Genomic DNA, 23018 nt, shown 5'->3' with positions numbered 1-23018 from the left:
GCTGTGTTTCCTGGGAATGCCACCTGCTCGCATCTGCACATAAATCTGTACAGTACTTGAAGCCAGGCATGTGTAATGATGGTGATTGTGGGGCCACACAGATGTGATGTCGATGAGTCTAGCCTGTGAAATGAGTGCTGTTAAAAGGTTTATCCACAGCAATCCAGAGGCCTATGGTATAAAACATTTCAAATTTGCTTCCTGTTCAGTCCACAGCAATCAGACAGGGGGACCTTAACTGAGATTACCTCAGGATCAACCTGTCACCCTGCTCTATTCTGCTTCTGTTTAATCTCTAATACTAATCAGGTTCATTTGGGGGAAACTGCAGCCTTCAACTCAAAACAAGACAAAAAGGTCAGAAAGCGGTAGGAGAAACCACGTCGCCTCCTTTTATCTTCTCACATGTCTTTTCTTGTCCTATCTGTACAAAACTGATCCCAAACCTGAATATTAGTACTGTCAGTGAGATGACACACTCAGCACTGCACTGGGCTGCAGAGCATGATGATAGCTAACACACTCACACAGTGACAGATGGATCAGTACTAACCAGCAGACACCATTAAACTGAACCTTGTGGTGCTGAGTGGAGTAGCTAGTGCAGAGAACAGGACACCTCCACCACTACTCATAGAGAAAAGCGCTGTCAGCCAGCTCTTTAATGACCACTTACAGCAGAGGGATGGGCAGAGTCCAGCTTGCACTCTCCCACCTCCAGCAGGAGTTATATGAAGATAGAGCCAGTCTTGGCTTGTTGCCCTGCCGTCACAGTCTCTGACTCGGCTTTGCAAGTCCCACGTCTGGGCAGAAGGATGGCAAGGGCTGGGCCTGATGTCTGGAGGCTGGACAGGGGCTGGAGCAGCACTGAGTTATACCCCAGAGAAGCTCTGGTTAATGGAGGCAGGTCGTCTGGACATCTGTTTTGGTGAGCAGAAGACACAGCGAAAGAGAGAGAGATTAGTAATACACATGGAGGGGGTTCCAATGCTTTCCTGCGTATGAGCTAGTAAGTGGTTAGTATACAATAGCTTGCGTACACATGCACACGCACACACGCACACATACACACACTGATCTCTTGCTCGCACGTCTTTTTGCAAACCACTCTGGAATACAAACTACTTCATGCAAATTAGGGGCACTGAGTGCAGAGCCACACATTCTACAACGTCCCACCTCTAGCATCCAGCAACCAATCTGCGTCATGCTGACAGACCATATCTTTCTCTGTGCCCTCACTAAAACCAGGAGAATGTCACAGCGCTCACATTACTCTCACAAAGATGAATGCTACAGCAGCAACATCCCACGGGCTGCAGCTCAATGACTTTGCTAACCTTTTACACCAAAACCAGGCCTGCAGCTAGTCGACACAATGCTTATCTTAGCAAATATTGGATAGCAGATAACTAGGGCCTTCATAACGTATTTGTGCACATGCACACACGCACACACGCACACACACACACACACACACCCCAAGGACTGTTCAATCTGTGAGAAACATTCTAGATTTATGGACTGCAGCCACTGCACAAAGCATTTTGTTTTACGTTTGCATGATTTGGCAAAAATAGTCCTGCTACAGGACATTTTTTATTTTGTAATGTACTAGAGTCTGGAGTATTTGGGTCTTATGTTGTTTTTTTGTTGCTTGTTTGTGCATGTAAGCACTCACTTGTATTCACTCACATGCAGAGGGATCAAAGGTGAAAGGATAGCCAAAAAGACAAATCTAAAAGGATTTCCACTGAAAGAAAGTAGTTGCTGTGACCCATAGTAACCTAGTTAGCGATGAGGGAGTGTTGTTGCTGTGACACTGACAGATTTGTTCTTTTGTGTCTTCCAGACCAACCCACACACACACACACACACATATATATATATATATATATAATATATATATATATATAAATATATATATATATATATATAAATATATATATTATATATATATATATATTATATATAAATATATATATATATATATAAATATATATATATATATAAATATATATATATATATATATATTAAATATATATATATATAAATATATATATATATATATATATATATACATATATATATATATATACATACAACATACAGTTTGACAGACAGCAAGAGACCCTGCAGTCTGGTAAAACGAGACAGGAGGGAGATGAAACAGCTAAATCCCAATGGACTGTAGCGTTCAATTGATCTATGACAGCAGAATCAAAACAAAAGCACATCTATATTTCTGTCTATAGGGATGACTGGCATTCATATTGGATGCATGGGCAGCACATACCGTATGTGAAAAGTAGACTGAGAAGTATTTTCTCTACTGTAGAAAAGAAGCACACGAAGACGTGTAAGTGTCCAAGTCATTATATCGGATACAATGGAATCAGAATACAGGGAATATATGGGATTATGTAATGCTGGCATGACATGAAAGATGAAGTGATATATTTGACCTTTTAAAGTGTCCTTCAAGTCCCTCACCTTTCTGTGAGTTTACAGTTCTAAATTCATAATTCATGTGAAAATAAGTAGCCATGGAATTACAGGCCTATCACATTTAGGAGTTTAAGCCCACGCTGCTGCCTTATTTGTTTCCCCCACTGTGACAAAGACAGCAGAGGAGAAAAAGACCCCCATTTGCTTATGATAAAGACACTGAATGCAAAGAAAAAGCGGTTAAATTTACTTTTATTATGCTTTATGTCCTGCTCTTTAAGGGCGCACACCAGGTGTTGTCACTGGTATTAGCCAGCACAGCAAGGACAGGGGACAGGGCTGATCCATCCCCTGCCTCGAGACCCTATCTCTGGACAAAGCCACACAGACTTGGCCATTCACCGGAGGCCATGGGGTGCACAGCCTACAGTGCCAGATGCCTTTTGAAAGCCAAAGCTATCCTTTGAAGGCAAATTCCTTCACAAAGCCATGTTCCCCTGAGAAAGATAATGCTCTGCAGCTCTTTACCCATGGTGTCACTGACTAAATCTCACATCTAATGACAAACAACAGGGGATAAGAATGAGTTAGAGGCAGGGAAACTGACTTGTAATGGTACAGGTGAGGAAACGCAGGTCATGATGGTTTCCGAAACTGCTGCGCTGAAATCATTAACAAGCCAGAGCATTTTGATATAAACACAGATGCCTTTCATTCTTCCACGAAGCTGCTGACATGCTGTAGGATATCACGCTTTTCCCTTTCTGCAGACGGGTAAAAAAAAAAAAAAAAAAAATCTAACTGCCTCTATTGAACAAGCTCTTGGAGTGTGAATTTCACTACACATCCATATAAAGTTCACTCAGGGTATACACAAATGAGACTGTCTCTGGCAAAGGTGATTGGCTGGAGATTGCAGTGGCAAGGGTTCCCACTGAGGGACGAATGTACAATGGGGCCTTGAGGGGCCTGCTGGAGAAGGGCGTTTAGCCTCCAAGTGGCCCCCTGTGGTAACTCTATCTCAGGGGTGGCAGGGGGCCCTCAGCTGGGGCTAAGTGGAGGTGTGTAAGTCAGTATTCCTCCCCTCGGGCTGTACCACCTCCCCGAGCTGGGAAATAGAATTGGTGACTGATGGTTTTGGTTCTTTTCCCGCTTCCTCTCTTTGCTGGGTGGGAGTACTTTGTGTCGCATGTTTGAGATAACCTTGAAGAGCAATGCGACAGATCAAAGTGGCACCTAGATGGGAATTTTACCTCAGTGGGGAGGCCTTTGTAATTGTTATACAGTAAAAGCCTACATGTAAAGTGCAAGCTGTTCAAACACCAAGTAGTTCAGAACTTCCATTGCACTTTTACTATCATTTTTGTTGTTAGCTTACTCTAGTTTGAAAGGAAGTGCACAGAGTAACAACATAGCTGCATTTCCAAGATGCACTGCACAGAGACACAGTGAAAGTGGCTAATTTCAACCTAATTTCTTTAGCTGTTTGTCTCACAGTCGCTGTCCAGAGTGCTGAACCTGAAGCTATCCGTGGTACTCATCCACTACAAGACTCCAGCTCGACAGTGGGGACTGAAGGCCAATATTTTTGCCTTGACTGATCAGCTTAATTTGTGTTACCTAAAATCTCTCTCTCTATATATATCTTGTTGTTACAGGTCAGTGGGTCTTGCGGTCACAAACACCAAACAACAACAGTTATAGTCAGTTTGCTTGCAGATTTATCTTCCTTTTTCCTTGTGTCTGTAGCTAGCTCCAGCTTTCTGATAGAAGCTTTTCCTTTTGGGGTTTTTTTTTTTTTTTTTTTGCTTCTTCTAAGTGAATATACAATTATGAGGCTGGGCAGTGCTCTTATTTTCTGCAGCTGGTTCCTACCCAGCCACAGAACAGGTCAGCCAAAGTACAACGTACCGTACTTGACAACAGCAAATGACAGAAAAATGAAAAGGAAATTAAGCAGCAACAGGAGACCAAACTTGAATCAAATAACACAATTAACGGTTTATCTTGCTAAGGGTCACAGAGTACTCCAGCACATTTTTGGCAAGAAGGCATGAAGTATCCTGGAAGGTCGACCAAAGGGCTACCACATAAATGCACAACCATTTAGACTTGCATTCACACCTAGATGCAATTCATCATAGAGTTTCCAATTCACATACAAGTATATCTTGACATGTTGGAGGAAAATTTAATTTAAAATTTTCTCTGACATCAATCAGTCTGGCTGTTTCACAGGTCAAAATTGAGTCAAAAAGTAAAAGTTCTTAATGTGACCACAACATGAGGGGGCAGGTCATTGGAAATGGAAGCATTTAATGATTCACCCTACCGTTAAACTAGTTACCGAAGAATCAGCAGGTAACGATTGGTTTGATGAGCAGTTCCCCAGAAGGCTCTTGTAGTACGTTCATGCACATTTTCACCAGGCGCAGACATCCGGATGAGGGGGCCAAGCCTCCACATCCCCATGAGGACTTCACCTGTGATCATAACTGTTGTATCTCTCAACCTATGCAGCACTGCACTTGCCTCACAATAAACAGGGTTTGACACTGTTGCTAAACTAATGTTTCATCAGGCACTTGATCCCACCGTGAGAGTGAGAGTATCTCTAATGCACTCAGACATGGCTATATAAGAACACCACGCTTCATCTCCTGCTTACAATAATGTATGTGAACTCATGAACATTACAGATTCACAAGTTATTTGCATCACCACAGTGAGTATGGATGGCGTGACGATCCCCATTAAATGTAAACCACGTTCAGTTTGTGTATGGAAAAGGGTTGTTCAGCTGAAAAAATAATATTTGAGTGTGTTTTGTAAATCCAGATAATAACACACTATTGTGATGCAGGCTGTAGATATGAATGATGCATTTCTTTGCAATGTTTTAAGCATATCTTAAAAGATCACTTTCATTTGTGAAAATATGATGCAGCATGTATAAGACCTGCTCCCAGAATCAATCTGTACATCTCTGCTATTTTTGTTTTAGTGCTGTGATTGTGAGATCATATGAAGACCCAGCAGTTGCTGAGATGGATTGATTTCCTCCTAAAGAGTCTGTTCCCCAATGACATTATGAATTAAGTACAATATATTACAACCTAACAAACAAAACATGTTGGTATTTGATTTTGTTCATTGTGGTGTGCATTGGTGCAAGGCAAACTTCTGGAACCGCTGCTATATTTGATACTTCCTGTCAGACGTGTAGATAAATCTAAGCAGAGTGGGATGAAGATAACAAGGTAAGGCAATGGACTGGCGTCATGCCACTTCATCTTTCACTCTCTGTCTTTTTCCAATCTCTCTCTGTCTTTACTGTATCATTCTCTTTCACCCCCTCTTATCTCATCATCTATCTTTTTGTCAGCTTTCTTGCCTTTCTTTTTTTTTTTTCAGTGCCGACACATCTGTTCAGTCCTTTCACCGACCACTGTTGTGCAGTGAGCAATGTTGCCTTAAGCCCTGAAACATCAGAGAAGCCAAAAAGCAGGACAATAAAAAAGAATGTCTCTCTTAGGAGCGTTCCAAAGGTCCTTAACCGCTGCCCACAGATAGCTGTTAACATCATTTTTCAGTGTTGGAAACACTCCCCCTACAAGGAGAAGTCTAACTTTGTAAAACACATAAGTGATAAACCGCTCTAACATCACTTTTCTCAGGCATTGACTTGATTTACAGTAATTATCTTTATTGTTGTTCTGCTGAGCATAAGACACTATTCTGGATCCGATTACAATGCCACTGAAGGTTATTTTCAACTTCAAGAAACTTAACTTTCACCACCAACCTGAGCTGAACAGTATTATAAAATAGGAATGATGGTAAGGGTTTGAGGTCATTCTACTGATGTGCAAGGGACCACTTAACAGCATAATTTAACTTCGCTGGAGTAGTGCTTCTTCTTTCTTTCGATGATGAAAAGCGATTAGGCAATACGACACCTTTGCCATTCCTTAATGCAAATCCTCCGTTCAGCGCAATTAGCCTTTCTTCCAGGGCACACACTTCTATTCAAGCTGTCAGTTGGAGGGGCATTAGCCTTCACAACCTGTGTTTGTGCTTGAGGCCCAATAAGGACTTGTCTCTCTCAGTCCTGGCTGATTTCCAGACAAGCATGAAGGAGTTCAAAATGATTAGAACTGTCTTTCTGAAATCAGGGACTTCAGAGTGACAAACGCAACAGAAATGTCACAAAGGTGGTATCCAAGTTTCAAAAGTTAATAGAAATATATTCAGTGCTGTGTTATGTGCAAAATTCTTGTATAAAATACTGTATAAAACTGTGGAATATCAAGACCTAGCCAAACTGTGCCATGGTCCCAAATATCAACCAGTTAGTCCATGGTGTAGCTAACAGTGTAAGTACTTAAATGCATGCAATTCCCTTTACGAGCATTAAGGGAAATTAGAAGCTTGAAAACTGCAAACAACTGCTTTTTACATCGACTCGTAGTATTTATGTACAGTGTTGGGCAGTAACACCTTGTAGAGTGCAGCAGTGGCCGCATATTCCTGTCCGAACCTGACCCGAGTCTGAGAGTAGAAACAGGACCGATCCGTACCTGGCAGGTACTTGTCTGTTTTTTTATGTCCAAACCTTACCCAAGACTGACGTAGTTAGTGTAAGCTGAAGTTCTGAGTTTGTGTTGCCTTGTCACGCAGTTGTTGTTAACATGGTCGCAGCTAAATTGGTTACCCTAATTACACGTGTGGGCACCAACATGACCTAACCCGAGCCGACACCCCGATGTCATCTCTAAATTTTGGTCCCAGCAGGTCCCATCAGGCTTTGGTCGGGTCGAGCTGGGCATAACACATTACTTAGTAAGATGTTAAGAGTAATGTAATTACATTTCTCAGAGACAAGTTAAACAAGTACATGATAGATACTAACCCTAAATTCCAAATGCCAGTTTGGAGGCCGGCTTATTTGTTGTCTTACTTGGATTTTTGTGCAGGTTTGATTATCAATTTCATCCCTGAACAATAAGTGGAGAGACTGAGGTGTTAGCTTAGCACTGGGGGTAGAGGTTTGGGGAGGATGTTAGTTTATAACAGCAATCCCCGATAACAAGAATTACTCCTTCTGGTAACTCCAAAGTTGATGCAATTAACTACATGTTTTGCCTTCTTAGCTAGTTTGCTAACATTGGTCACCGTTAAGCCTACATTCACCTGGTTTTGTGTGGAGTTGGACGGTGTGGAAGCCTGCAGCTTCACTGTGAAGATGGGACACTAGAAGAGCTGTGTGCAATCACCACAGCTTACAAGGCGTCTGCACAGGAGGCGTAGCGTGAGCCTGATGTTAGCAGAGCAGCAGCAGCAGCAGTTTCAGTGAACCATCTGACAACACAAATCAGAGCCAGACACACAATCACTGTTGTTAGCTGAGTAAAACACAAGAAAATAGACTTCAAACATATAAAAAAATTTTTTTTTTAAAAACTTCAAGTTGATTTTAAGAGCATCACTGAAAAACACAGCTGAGGCACTTTGTGTGTAGACATGGCATTAGCAAACAACATTAGCTGTCAGTAAATTCCTCCAAATTATTGGTTAGCTCAATTCAAAGCCTAATGTCTCCTTAAATATTTTATATGTGTTACATACAGAGGATGTGACATGTGGGTGTGGAGGGTTCTGGGATGTTTTAAGCAACCTTTGAAGAAGCTGTGCTGAGTAAAAAAAATGTAACAGGAAATCCACGTAAGTACCTAAGCTGTAGACAAATTACTAAAGTAATATAATCACCTTTTCACTTAGTAATATGTAGGCCAAACAGATTTTTCAAGTAACAGGCCCAACACTTTAAATGTAGAGTTTGTTCGTTCTTAATAGCCACAATTACAGTGTAAAAGTATAGTTTTAGATTAGGTATACATTTGTTGTATTGAGTTAGAAGTGAACTGATGATTAAGCTACACACTGCGTATGTGTATCCGGTGTCTTCTCTTAAAGCTGGTGTTTCCGTCATGAATGTTTTTCCTGGCTGTGACCTTGTCAGCCTCTTGCCTGTCTGTCAGCTTGCTGCACTAAAAAGCTAAAGCAATCTGGCAGCCTCCCCCGGATAAAAGGGAGGGGTGAGACGCGTAACAAGAGGTGGAGGAGAGATGAGGGAGATGTGACCTTTCTACTTCCAGAGAATTGTTTTTAGGCAAACAGCCTTTCAGAAATGAGCCAAACGACAGGTTGGCACACACTGTACTACAGACGGAGAGAGTATGTCTGTGTTCAGGATTCATCAGAATGTTCAAGATTTGAGGCCCATATAGTCGTTTTTATTTTTCATTCAAATTCTCATTTTGTGTGCATGATCCAGAATCTCCTAGTCGACTTTACTGCAGATACACAGTCAATATTTGTGGTATATCATGTTTCCAAGCTTTCAAATCTTGTTTTTTATCCAAACAATAAAGCTGAAAAGCAACAGAGAAGATGTGAAAAGCTTGAGCTTGCGACTGAAGGATACGAGGCGCCTCGACTAAACCTCTGATTTATTCAAGTGTTTGCAAGTTCAAGCGATCCGACTCATTTACAAGCTCACCAAAAATATGGCACTTTGTCCTTTTAAGTGAAACACAATGCATACTGATGTTGTCTCCGACCTACCAAGGTCAACACCACAGCACTGGCAGCTAATGCCACAGCTTTTGTGATGTAAAAGCCGTCTTTAAAAATGCACTGAGGTCTCCATCTGCGAGTGGCGGGGGGTAATGAGAAAGGCTCAGCAGAGGTCACCTATATGCACAGCATCAGTAGTGATGACTTTATGAAGACACACTCGTGGAGACAAAAACACACAATCTTTTCCCCCATCTTTCTCTCTCTCTCTCTCTCTCTCACTCACACACACACACACACGCACACACGCACACACGCACACGCACACACTCAGGGCGGGCGCTCCCTCAACCAGAAAGGAGACTGAGATTGGAAATAAAGACCATCCTCTGTGTCTGAGGACTGTGAATGGGAGCAGTAATGTTTTCAATTTGAGCTCTGAGAGCAATAATGGAGCTCATTCTACACCACCTAGATACTGTAGTACTGTGCGCCTTAAAGCTTTAGGATTCTATCATTCTTCACTCTCTCAATACCTCTCCCGTTTTTTTTTTCTTCTCTCTGTGTGCTGTTCATGAAGGGATTAATTTGTGGGATAAGAAGAAGGGGGTCTTGTTGAGAAAAAAAAAAGAAGAGGAAGAATTGTGGGAGGAAGAGAAAGGGGGATAAATGGATGAAGAGGTGAGGGGCAGATGAATAAGCCTGTGTTTGACTCTGGGTTTTATTTCAAACTCTGGCCTCTCACATTTGAATGACACCTGCTCAAAGCGGTTTCATTAATTCACACAGTATAAGAATTCAATTTCACAGGAGAGATTGAGTCTCGGGGCAAGTGTCCTGCATCTCTCAGTGTTAACATGCTGAAAGAGTGATTCATTCTTCCACTGCTGGAAAAGAAAGGGTAAATTCATTTGTGTCAGGAAAAATGATTCAGGTTATTGTCTCAGGCACTGAGCTTCCACAAGTATCCGTTAAAACACTTTTAAACATGCACCGGGGAAATAATGTGAGATGTAATCGCTGAGCCAACAGCAATTGTGAAATATTCAGATCTGGAAAAATTACCTTTGTTTACATGAATATATTGGTATTAGAAGTTCTTGTCTATCCTTGAAGACTGCTATGTCAGAGCTCAGTAAAAAGGAATTCATAAAGCACAGAAGTGGTGCCAAAGGTGTCATATAACCTGATCTGAGAGAGAAAACTTTAGATGGGATGCTGTCAAAATAAAAAATCCCAAGGACGGCGAGGAAGAACGCTGTTTGGAGAGCGACACAGTGGTCACAATGTCATTGTTCCAACTTTTCATTCATGGCTGCAATCCTTACATCTAACAATAGCGTAAGTGCAGAGCCGTGGTAGTCCAAGTGACCTTTAAAAAAAAAAAAAAAGTGGATCTAAGAAGACAATTGTGTGAAAAACGCAGACAGCAAGTGGAAGAAAAAGATAGTATGGCGAAAGTAAGAAGCAAAAAAAACATTCTTTTAAATGCATGGACAATGGCAGTCTCCTTCTTCAAAACACTGTTAAATCTGCGTGTCTGAATTTCTTGCTCCATCAATCAGAAACAAAAGCCCAAGTCTCGGCAGGCAATTTTAATCACTGATGCTTTTCAGTTTTGCCCTTTATGTCCATTTCTCACAAAACAGGGAGACGGGGCATCATCAAGATTCATGTTTGTGCGTTTTTCATGCCCATCAAATAACAAAAACTACTTGTCTGCATCCCTTTGTTCCTATCATTGTGTCGCCACCAAGTTAATCCCTTTGCCTGCTTGGTTGTAAAAGCAAATACGTTTTATTCCCACACAAACCCTCACTGATAAATTAGCATTCTCTTCATATACGGCTCTCATCCTTTGAAAAGTGCAACAGATAGTTGTTCTGTGGTTCTTCTGTCTTGAGATCAAGATGGTCTCAAAAGTCATAACAGCACATGTTCTTGAGGAAAGAGGGATGATTCTGCAATCCAAATGCTTTTCAGTTATTAGCCTAAAATGATGCAGTGTAGCCTCTTTATTCTTATGCTTAAACTAAATGACTAGGATCAAAGAGAAACATTGAGCACATAAGATGATGCCGGTGATGAGCAACTGATGTCCTTATGCATGTTTGTGTGCTAGGACAAGCATGTACTGTAGGTGCACTTCACCTCCAATGTTAATAGTATGCCAATATTGGACTTTCAAATTTTCAAAGGATGGCTGAGCTTAAGCAGCTATCCATCACTGGGCTGTGACAGGCGCATAAGGTTCATTTTGATTGGACTACAAGGACACAGCCAACATGGGCCACAGCCCACGCCATGTGAGGGATCCGGTGTGTAGGTGCACTACGGTTGATTATCAGTCACAACATGCAGAGAGGCCTCGCCTTGATGAGATTATCATGAACTAATCAAGCAATTACTTTATCATTAGTAACTTTAGGGACTGTACAAAAATGTTTAGGGGGTTCGGAAAAGATAGAGGGTTTTGTCATTTGTCTTTTAAGAAAGGGGAGTATCATTTTTTTTTTCTTCCAGTAGAGCAGGGAAGGTCTTTTATCTCTTTCTCATGGCCAATTTATATTTTAATTAATTCTTCCCCCATCAGATGAAAGTTATAATATATAACTTTTCCACATTAAAATGTCTAAAATGACTACACCTATATATATATATTTTTTTTATGTGGATATACATTATCCCAAATGTCTCCAGCTATTCTCACACTTTGAGAAATGCTTACTTTTGGGTTTGTTTCATTTGGTCGCCTGTCAATGACATCATATCCCCTATGCGCATGGTGGTAAAAACAACAACTCCCATGGTCCCACGCTATTTCATGACAGCACCCAACGCAGTGTTTTGTTATCATTTTGTTCGAGAGACCCCAAGTGGCAGAAGTTATATACAGTGCATTCAATTGTACAAAAAATATTGTTTAAAAGTCAAATAGTTACATCGGCCTTCGGTCATAAAAGGATTTTTTTTACAATGTTTTTTTTTTTCTTAAACAACAAAGTAAAATGTGTCATTATCGCATGTTGCCAACTATTTGGAGTATTAGGTGAAGTTAAATGAAACCCACTGACTGTTTGGTTATCCATCTCATTAATACCCACGTGTTCTTCAGTCCACTGGCCTAGAACCAAATCATCCGTATGAAAAACCAGAGCTTATCAGTACTGTGAGGACATGCTGCTCTCCTGCACTCTGATGAACTGTTCACTGACAGTTAATTAATTTGTGTTTTTTTACCATACATATGCAGTAAGGCCACAGCCTCTTCTGACATATTTCACCCTTTTTTTATCATGAAATCTCTTCAGTAGCTTTAAAGATGGTGCCTGTGCCCATGTCATTTAAATTTTCAGTAAATAGGGCAGAGTATTTTGTTGGGTTCACCATACTAATTCCATGTCTAATGCACATTTTGGCTTTGTGAAAACGATTGTTCCATTTACATGTGAAGGTTTAAAGAGGAGAACACCATCTGGAATCTTTTTAGTCATTAATGGTGAAACAAATTGCATCAGTTCAGTTCTATTGTATTACTTTCAAGATTGGGAGGAGGGTGTTGATCCTTGTTTTCTCAAAGGGAGGGCCCGAACAAAATATGATTAACAGTGAGAGGGCTCTAGTTGATTTATAAGTGGAAAAAACAAGGTTCCGCCCCTCCTCCCCATCCTTGAAATTTTCATATAGCCCATTAATTATTCCCGTCCACGGGTTTTAAGATGGATGCATGTTATCCCATTGTCAACATTTAAAATTTGATAAAGAGATTTGAACACAGGGGAAAAAAGGAGCATCTTCTGATTGACATTCGTGACAAGAAAACTCCTCAAGTGAACATGTAATACATGTATAGCTTATTTACTCTTATCCTATTTACCACAACTTGACAGCTCTAAAAGCCATTGCACAGAGAGATGGCAGCTGGCTATGCCGGCAGAGGATAAAGGTGATTTGCAAAAAAAAAAAAAAAACTCAAACAGATGCACCTTCTAAGTGCTAAAAAGGGGAGCGGTAATGAAAGCTCGTGTTCATTTAGGCCTCCTGTCTCTTTCCAGTGGAGGTAAGACAGGACAGCTTCATCAGGCCATTTTTTTTCTACCTCAGGTCCGGGAACACGATGTGTGTGCCAACGGTGTGATGGCCGACAGGTTTATCTAAGCTGACAGAGATGAATCTCCCAGCAGAGGGCTGGGCCTGTTCAGCTGTCCTGCTGAGGGGGAGCCCACACCAGGGCTGACATTAAATTATTTCAGGAGGTAATTAGTCTTCTGTTTTTCACCAAGATGCCAAACGCTCTCGATCTCACGCGCTAGGGCACACGCCCATGTCGCCCATGTCAGATAGACCTGCAGTATATATTAAACAGAGTATAAGATTAAACAAGAGAAATAGAGGGAGAGAAGGTTTTCAGATAACATTTCATTTACAAAAAGTCATAGAGGAAAAACAAGCCTTTTAGACGTAGACTGAGTATCTGAATGAACAGTTAAGAGGTGTTAATCTTAACAAAACTGTCACTGCATATATCACAGTTATTATGCACAAGAAAAGAATCTCATCATCCACTTTCCTCCCCAGTTAAATTCTCAGTTCCTAATTTGGTTAATGACACTAAATTAAAGACTGCACTGGCTGACTTAATGATTACAGACATTACTAACTTCAGTTATTCAATCAGCAGATCTTCAGAGAGAAGTGCTAAAGATATGATCACAACTCAACGGAGGTGTTAGGGTTTCTTTTCCTCTATTTTTCCTCTCTCCTCCTCGTGCTCTGTCCCAGACTGGGGCTTCTTTTTTTTTTTTTTTACCCTGAACCTGAAGTAAAATTAATGTTGATGCCCTATCAGGGAAAATATGATTTTGCTGTCACATTATGAATATTGTTGCCTTTATGGACTATATTATGCAAAGTCATGCAAATTAGATACGCAGCTATCAGAGAAAACAACCCTTAATTTTGTCCTTCTGCTTTTCTTGTGTTTAGCGTGTAATGTGGTTATGTGTGCTGCCAGCAAATGAAAAGTCACTTTCATGGCATATTATTTTCTCATGTCGCTTGCTGATCAAGTGCTGCCTCCATTACCACCACTTCATCCTAAGACAAACAAACAGAAAGCCTTTTTATACATAAACTTTCTGCTATATTGGATACAACACAAGAATTTTGAAAACTGTGACAACTTTCTAAAAACACAAAGCCCTGAACTATAACGCGTGTTTTTGCCTGTTTGTAAATGGAGTTGTTGAAGTGTAGAACGCCTTTAAATTAATCTAATCTCTCTTCTCTCTCTCTCTCTTCTCTCTCTCTCTCGTGTCTGCTGGTAAAAACACATAGCACAACATAGGGGTTTTACAGTTACGTAGATGAGCCTGTGGCTCTTTCTCTCATTCAGTGGGTCATTTGAGGGGTAAAGAGTAATTTGCCATGAAAATCCAATTGCTTTAATCAAATTTCCTTTGATATAATTCACAATAGGCTTACAGCCACAAAGCGTTTACCAAGCTGAAACAGTGGAAGTGCCCCTGGGGGACAATTATAGTCCAGCTACAGGTACCTGACTCACAGTTATTAGATAACAGCATCTCCTGCCACTGGATTTACAATGGAATGAGGAAGATCAAAAGAAGTATAAAAAAAGCACAGATGCACAAGGTGAAGTTTAAAAAATCTGGTTTCATTCTGTATGTTGCACTTCTGTATAGAGGGCTTAACAGAGAGGCTGAGTATTTCACAAACAACAAGCTTTGGTTTATGTACAGCACTTTAGGATATTACCCCTTTCTATATTTGTGTTCTTTCACTATTGCTGGAAATTCATCAACTCAGAAAATAATGAAAAATCTTTTTGGTACACCCCAAATAAATAAACCCTGAAACAAATATTAATAATCATTTGTAACACAAGAGTATAGACATAACAACATTCTTGAGCTGCAATTACTTTTCATTTCCTGAGCAACATAACAACTGTGTGACTGGCTCTGGACCGAGAGCCAAAACTCTCAATAACCCCTGCTGCTCCAAAAATTGCAGAGGACACACTGATTAATCTGTTGCACTCCTGCTGGAGACAGCCAGAAACAGCACAAATTCTGATACTAATGCATTTACTGTTTAATTTCCACATGGCATAACAGATGGAGTTTTGGTAATTTCTTGACCAGAGGTGTGGATGTTCCAGCAGCAAAGTTGTGCATGGGGATGAATGAGCACAAAAACAGTATTATCAATAGGTCTGTTGGAGGCCTGTGGTTGCCGTGGCCAATCAGCTCCTCTCATCCTTGTTATAAACAGTTTGATCTCTGTCATGGTAAACAAAGCATGACATTCATTTCATTTTGGGAAAGGAAGGTTCTCAACTCCAACAGGACAAAAACAACATTGTTAGTGAGGTGAATCACCCTGCATCTTTATCTAATACCATAAATATGCCTCCAAGAGTATATATGGCCCCACTTGCCAAGTGTATTTCATGTTTGTAGAGATATTAAAGGACCTGCTCGCCACATTTCCTTTCAAATAATGTGCACTTAGCAACAGAGGGTTTATTTCGGGAGACAGTGATTTACAATATAATCTCATGTGCAAGTCATAACTGGCACCGCAATTGTTCCAATTCATTTTGTTGGTTGTCGTAGTCTGTCTCACATTAGAGATGCAAAGGGGGGAGCATAATCAAATGTGTTTGCAAGAGCTACCGTTGTCAATGCTACAAGAAAGGTAATTCTTTTTTATTTACATAATTGCATAACACTTGATAATGATTCTGTTTACATGACGAGTGTGTTTATTCTCTACATATTTTGGATGTCCAGAGAAAAGTATGGCAATGGAAAATGTAATCTTGCTGAATATTATACATCCCTGTCCTGTCGCATTATTTACAGCTGTCAAGTCTAAAAGTGAACGTGAACAAATTTTTTGACTCACTTCAAATTTGGCTGCTAGAGTGTTTCTGCAGTCCAATGCATCAACTGAACAAATGTTAGTTGTAGCCAGACATCAACACAAACCAAATATGGGCGTGTCAGAACTCTAAAGCCACTCAGTTATACCTGTTATATTCCCGAGGACTCTCTTATCAGGAATACGTGCTAGCGGTCAGTTGGTCAATAGTCAGTCAACAGTTCAGGTTGAAGTATCCTGACAAATACTGGGTGGAATTTGGTCCTGGTCCTCAGACGATGAATCTTACTGACTCTGGTAATCTTAAAAGCGATAGTTCGGTTATATTTGACATGGGTTCGTGTGAGTTAATATTACCCGCAGTATTACAAGCGAAACTATGAAGCGCATCAGCTGTACACAGCTAAGCATAGGTGTGCTTGTGTGTAGGAATACGGTAGTTCAACAGGCTGTTTGACGGTAAGATAAAGCGGTGAAAATATTCAAATTACAGTATTTACTTCAACTGACATTAGCTGTTTTCTGTAGGCATGATTTTAACTGGCTAAAACACAATTTTTTGCAGACCCTGTCCACAGCAGAACATCACTAAGCTTCTGTGCTGATTCTTCCGGCTGCTTCTCTAAACTGGGAGCTTAACTACTTACTATCAGTAAGTACTTAGTACTTAACTATCACTTTAAGCTTTTCTTTAGCACCACTAGGAGAATGCAATATTTTGAGAACTCTAGGATCGATTGACATATATTTTGATACGGATATTCAAGGCCATAAAGGATGGATCCTATTGGTGATTGATTCCATAACTTTAATAAATTAAATTAATATCAAGTGCCACCAGAGAGTCAAAGATTTGTCAAATATCATCACACTGACTGTATAATTAGCCTTGTTTCCAGACTGAGCACTTATGATAGCATTATGATTATTATGACATTATGATTGTTCGTCCAAGTGTTAGGCTTTACTGTATTGGAATTAGAAAATGGACACAGTCTGAGCAGGGTGAGGAACAAGCATGATTTTGGTAATTAAATCAATCTGCACAGTGCTGCTAGATTCATATTGCCCATTGTGGGACAAACCACATTACCAAACGGGCACAGATGAGAAAAATCTGCCTGAAACCAACAGTTTATTGTCACAAGCACTATGTGCTCATTCTGTGGCGGCACTAAAATAAGGTCATACTCTGGCTCTTCCTCAGCGATGCAGTCCTTCGTAGCTCCTGGTGGAATTGAACGAGGGCAAGACATGCAGGGACCATGTGACCTACATATAAAGTCCATGTGACCTCATGCTTCCAGAGGAACGTGTCATGCAAGAGGTGTCTTCCCTGTGGTCTAAGGGGCTGTCCATGTGACACGTGATGCGGGGCGGTCACACGTCAAGCTGATTGCACATCAGATGCGTGAAAAACTGCAGGAAGAGTGAGAAAATGGCAAAGGTGTGTTGTGCGCTCCCCTGCAGCCCTGACACCAGCACTCTGGGCTTGTCCCACCACTGAACCAAACCATTTCAGACAGGGGTGGGGAAGGAGAGGAGGGGTGGGGGGGGATCGATTGTACATTCAGGCTGCCTCTGTATCCTGTTGTTGACAGCACCCAGACAGAGAGATTTAAAGAAGCACGTGTTTGAAATGTGTTTGCATGGTAAATCACAGCAGGCCACCTGCTTTAGTATCCTTTACTTATTTTATTTCACAGGTCTGTGAGCCACTTCACAGCTTGACTAACTTCCCTCTGAAACCATTCAACACGGATGACCTGCACTGGTTGAGAGGCATGCGCACATTTTTAGGAACGAACACACACACACACACACACACACACACACACACACACACACACACACACACACACACACACACACACACACACACACACACACACACACACACACACACACACACACACACACACACACACTTTTTCTCTGTGGTTTATCATTTCTCAATGTCATTTTTAATGAATTTGAGACCACATCAAGTCACATCCGTCTCAAATCATAAACCTCCATAATAAGTTGGAATAGATCGTTCATGGTAGTAGGAGTTTGCGCTGCCTGTTACCAGCTTCGTAATTGTAATATATTGGACAATACATCTGAATTATGCTTCAACCTCTGCCCAGTAACAGCTGAATATTTTTGCCCTTTTGTGAGTCATAGTAAATATATCTGGTTACAGTCCAAAAAGTCTAAAGCGCTCTGCTAAAAAAAACTCTTAACCGTTCTGTTGCTCAAATATGATCACTCACTATATTGACATGTTTATTTAATATAATAGCCTATTTTGAAGGTGAAAGCAAAAAAAAGCAACAACAGGAGAAGGAAGATTACAATGAATAACAACTCTATTATGTCCCTTGTCCTCTATCTCTTGTTTCCCTTTTTCTCTCTAATCTCATTTCACAGGGGACCATGGCGAGGAGGAAGGAAGTTTTCCCATGGTATCACACAAGAGACTACTCTTCCACAGGAGGAACAATGAAGCGAATAAATAAAGAGAAAATCGAATTCCTTCAGCCGTTGCAGGAGTGCCAGCCAATGAATCAGCAGAATAAATTCTCTCCAGAGATAAACAAACATGATATTTCAGCAGGGAGCCACAGGACGGAAGGACTGCTGTCGCTCTCGTAAAGTTCAGAGCGCTCCGGACCGTAAAAAGGGGGCCGCCTTCTCAATCAGGAAAGCCTCTGGCAGGGAGGCCTTCACAGCTGCAGCTATGTGATGAAAACGCACGGAAAGGCTCTCTCTCTCTCTCTCTCACACACACACACACACACACACACACACACACGCCCTCGAGCAGGACTTTAACACCGCAGATATATAGCCTCATATAGAAAGCCATTAAAGGGGGATTTTGAAGCACAAGCGTCTTCCAACACACTGTCAACACACTAAGCGCTCATAGGCTTGATTTACACAGCTATGTGCTATATTTTACCTGCATGCTGTAATGATAAAATACAAAGCTGCTTCCTGAGGTGTACGCAAAAAACTAAACAAAAAAAAACCTTGAACTATGAACTTTTTAATGGCTTAATGTATGATTTTCTTTGGCTGATGTTATTTGCAAGCGTCCTACGCTGCTTTTAAAATACAAGCTTGGCGCCCTTTGGTAATCAATCTCATACATCATTTGTGTTGAGACATTTGTGGTTTCCGTGTTGTGGCTGAGAGATGATAACAAGACAACAGTGACAGCCAGAGTCAACATTTATGCTGTTGACTTTAAAGGTCAAAGTCTTGAGCATGTTCCCTTGCCTTTTTCACACCTTCAGGCGGAAGCTCGAGCTGCAGATTGCGAGAGAGCCACTCATGTGAAGTGAGACTTGAAAAGAGAAAGCTGGAGGCTGTGTGGAATAAGCATTTGAGGACTCGGGGGTGGGTGGGGAGGGAGAACACACACACACACACACACACACACACACACACACACACACACACACACACACACACACACACACACACACACACACACACACACACACACACACACACACACACACACACACACACACACACACACACACACACGCTAATTCAAAACACATTTAAAAAGGTTTAAATATTTCAATTTGGGCTGGTGTTTGAACTTGTGAAAGGGACAGAAAATTCAAAATAGCATATGTCACAGTTGGATTTTTTTCCCTGTTTTTACAGAAATGAACCACTTTGTTTGTTTAGCAAAAGACATCTGAGTCAAACTTCTTGGCTGAGGTTTTGCCTCTGCCTAATTTATTGGATTGTTTCCAAACACACACCGAACTCTTACCTTGACAGGTTAAACGGTTCCCGTAACACGGAGACACATTTCTTTGGCACTGAGGAAATATTTTGGAAGAACAGCATGGCGAACTGCAGGGCTGCTACAGTCTCTCGTCTTGCTTCAAGGAAACAACACATAATTGGTCTCGGCACTTGTACTGTTAGTGCTGTATAACACTTGTACGGGGATGTCAGCTATCTTTAGAGATAAATGGATTCCTGTGGAAATAAAAAGGGCAGACGCTTAGGTTTTCATTTTTTTTCTGTGCAATTACAATCATGACATTTTTTAAAGCATATAGCAGCAAAATGGACGTTTAAACGGATTCTTATGTGCTGATGTTAAATCTTATTGTTTCTTTCTCACCTCAGCCATTTCCACTCTCCAGTATTTAAAGCCCAAAAGATGAAGGCTCCATTCCACCAGAGCATCTCACTCAAAATCGATAAGAGCCACCGACACTGTGAATGACTGAGCTATCATCCTTCACTATTTATAGCGTGTGATGCTTTGTGAACCGTGAAATTAATAAATAGCATGCTCAGTAATTGCCTGGAAACCAAGCGCTGTGGCAGAGTGAGGTATAAAATCAGTGGCATCAGATGGGGTTTCTAATAAGTTGTCACATTATTGTCAATGACCTTCAAGCAATTAAAACAGCAGAGGAGTAAAAGAGAGAGACTGAGAGAGGGGGTGTGTGCGGGGAAAGGGTGTGTAGAATAAGGAGGAGGGGTTAAGAGCAGTTGAATTGATGGGAGTACAGAAGGACTCTATTAGGATAGGAGGATCTTCATTAAAATGTACTGACTGCGAGAGGGAGAGCGCTCTGGAGAGCAGCAGGTTTGCCAACGGCCCAGTTTAAGCAATATCTCGTTTAATCTGACGGCGGTGACACTGAGAGCCTTATAAAATCAAAAGCTCCTCCATTCAAGCAAACGTCAGGGGGTCATGAGGGAAGCAGTTTGCTCGATGAGCTCGATGAGCACCGCTGGTGGTTCAGGGTACTTTTTTCATCAGCGGCGCTTTGGTGGAGCTAGACTGTAAAGAGAAAGCTGTACCCGTGCACATAAAAGGGAGGATTTTACACAGCACACGATGCAGCTACCAACACTTGGCTGATTTTACAAGCGCACATTATCAGCAAGCAGACAGCATTTCAGAGCAAGAAGTAGCCCAATAAAAGATAAAATGCATATACTGTGTGTTCACACAACACTAACAACGAGGTCACACTCATCTCCAAATGTGATTTGGATGATCGGGTTCTCACCGCGTTTTGGGTGTGTTTACACCCTGTATTTTGTGCTCTGTGCTTCTTATTAGCTCACCTGAAATGGATTTTATTGCCTGAGTGTCTGAGCAGGGTCGTACTGACATGAGCGTAGCAACACTGTAAACCACAGTCACACACTGTTTGCTATGGATCAACTGTTCCAGCTCATCACACTTACCGGGATGCTCATTAGTACATCATGTTAAGCCCCGCACTAAAATTTCAACATCCCATGATGCCAACAGCTTTCAGGATGAAAACTGGCAGAACAGCCACAGTAATAGCGACTGCTGTGGTATAGCAATCAACAGTTTGTAAGCAAATTAGGCCCAAATGGCAGACAAAACTTTGCACTGACATCTTGTCAGTGTGGGCACTTTGCAGCAATTTAGGCACAAAGTGAGAACTACTGTAAAAAATAAAGTAGACAGCAAGATATTAGTAAAGCTCGGTCATTACTAACCAGAGTGCTATGAGGGTATATGTGAAAACCACCTTGCACAAAGTTACTTTCTTTGACTGAGTTAATGAAACTGTTGTCTCATATAGCAGGTATCTCACAAATGTTTCAATCTGTACTATGCACTCGAATTCATTTGATCCCAGTAAAATCTGAACATAATTGTATTCAAAAGGCACAGACAGGAAAGTTCAGGCTCACTCAATCACTCAAACACTGTGAATGTAACACATATTACTCATCGAGAGGCCTCAGGGCAATTCATTCAATAGAGGACCAGTGTTTAAGTTTGTAAGGAGGGGCTGAGAAAGAGTGAAAGACACAATAGGTAGCTGGAGCCAAAGTGAGCGTAATTTGATAAAGTTTATTGATATAAAAATGCTTTTTTTTATTTTTCAAGTAAAAAATCCTTCAACCTTTTATGTTAGTAAGTTGATGAATACCTTCTTTAGTGCATTTAGCAGACCAGACTTGCAGGGAATTTTCACTTTGTGTGAGAGAAATTCAGAGTCAAATGAATTCACATAAAGAAAGTGTTTCTATAAGATGTAACAGTTTAGATTTTTCTTTGTTACTCTTCTTCAAGCTCCTTAGTCCTGGTTAATTCTGTTTCAACCAGTTACTATAGTTTTGAATCAGCTGTTTTAATGTGCTCTTAGTAATGAATTTGGTTTTTAGTCTTGGTGCACTTAATCATAATGAGTAGGAAATAAGATGTGGGGCTTGAAGAGTCCTACCACACCAGTGTACTAGAATAATGGAGACAAAGGAATGGATGGTTTCTTCCTCAGGGTAACAAGGTGATCAGGTCCAATGACGGCTCGGCAAAATCCATTTTCAGGGTCCAGGGGAATCTCAAAACGTTATCAAGATGGTCAAAAGTATCAGCCCTCATCAAATAGGTCCCTAGGTTGCCTCGGTTACTTATTTTGGCTTAGCTCCTATTGCCTCATCTAACCAATTAAACCAAAACAATAAATAAAACAGGGAAGAGACATAGAAACCAACCTGTTCCCTCCATTTTTGTAAATCAGAAAACAGATATAAAATAATAAAACTTTTTTTTGCTGGGTTACACAAACATGTTAGTAAGCATTCATTTGGACTCATGTTTGTGGTCACTTGATGAATTTAAGTCCAAAATGAACTCTTACTTCTGTTTTGGTCTCCACCAACTCCAAGGGAAATATCTATCTCTTCAGCTGATAAATGCTCCACTAACTGTTCTTTTTTTTTTAAATTCTTTGATGAAAACAGCTGCCTCTGAAGATGAGAGCTGTGAGAATGAGCCAAATCAGTGTAAAACTGGTGTAAACCCGAAATGAACAAGATGCCAAAACACAGCGACTAATCTCAGTGGGTTGATCACTGAACATTTATAATTCTTCACATGCACAGTGATTTGATCCATTATTAATATAGAAAAAAAAAATGTACAGCAGCTTTTGAATAGTATTTTAAACATTTCTATATTGTTGGTATTGATAAGTCAATTGCCATCCCTTTAAACAGCAGTTGACGGATACATTTACCCACCTGAAGTAGTGAAAAATTACCACAGAGTGAGCGAGAC

General features: G+C 40.8%; 1 long non-coding RNA gene across 1 annotated transcript in view; it reads right to left on the bottom strand.

Moving 5' to 3' along the window:
- Positions 1–703: 703 nt before the first annotated feature.
- LOC130173210 (uncharacterized) overlaps positions 704–23018 on the bottom strand; it is a 115840-nt gene continuing 93525 nt past the window's right edge. The window contains exons 2-3 of the long non-coding RNA XR_008828380.1: positions 7643–7810; positions 704–920 (exon numbers count right to left, since the gene is read on the bottom strand). This is a non-coding gene — a long non-coding RNA (uncharacterized LOC130173210). The remainder of the gene's footprint in view (positions 921–7642; positions 7811–23018) is intronic.

Source organism: Seriola aureovittata, chromosome 8 (assembly GCF_021018895.1).
Source record: "Seriola aureovittata isolate HTS-2021-v1 ecotype China chromosome 8, ASM2101889v1, whole genome shotgun sequence".
Classification (NCBI taxonomy): Eukaryota; Metazoa; Chordata; class Actinopteri; order Carangiformes; family Carangidae; genus Seriola; species Seriola aureovittata.
Note: the sequence above shows the minus strand (reverse complement) of the source record. Positions and strands in the feature narration are given on the sequence as shown.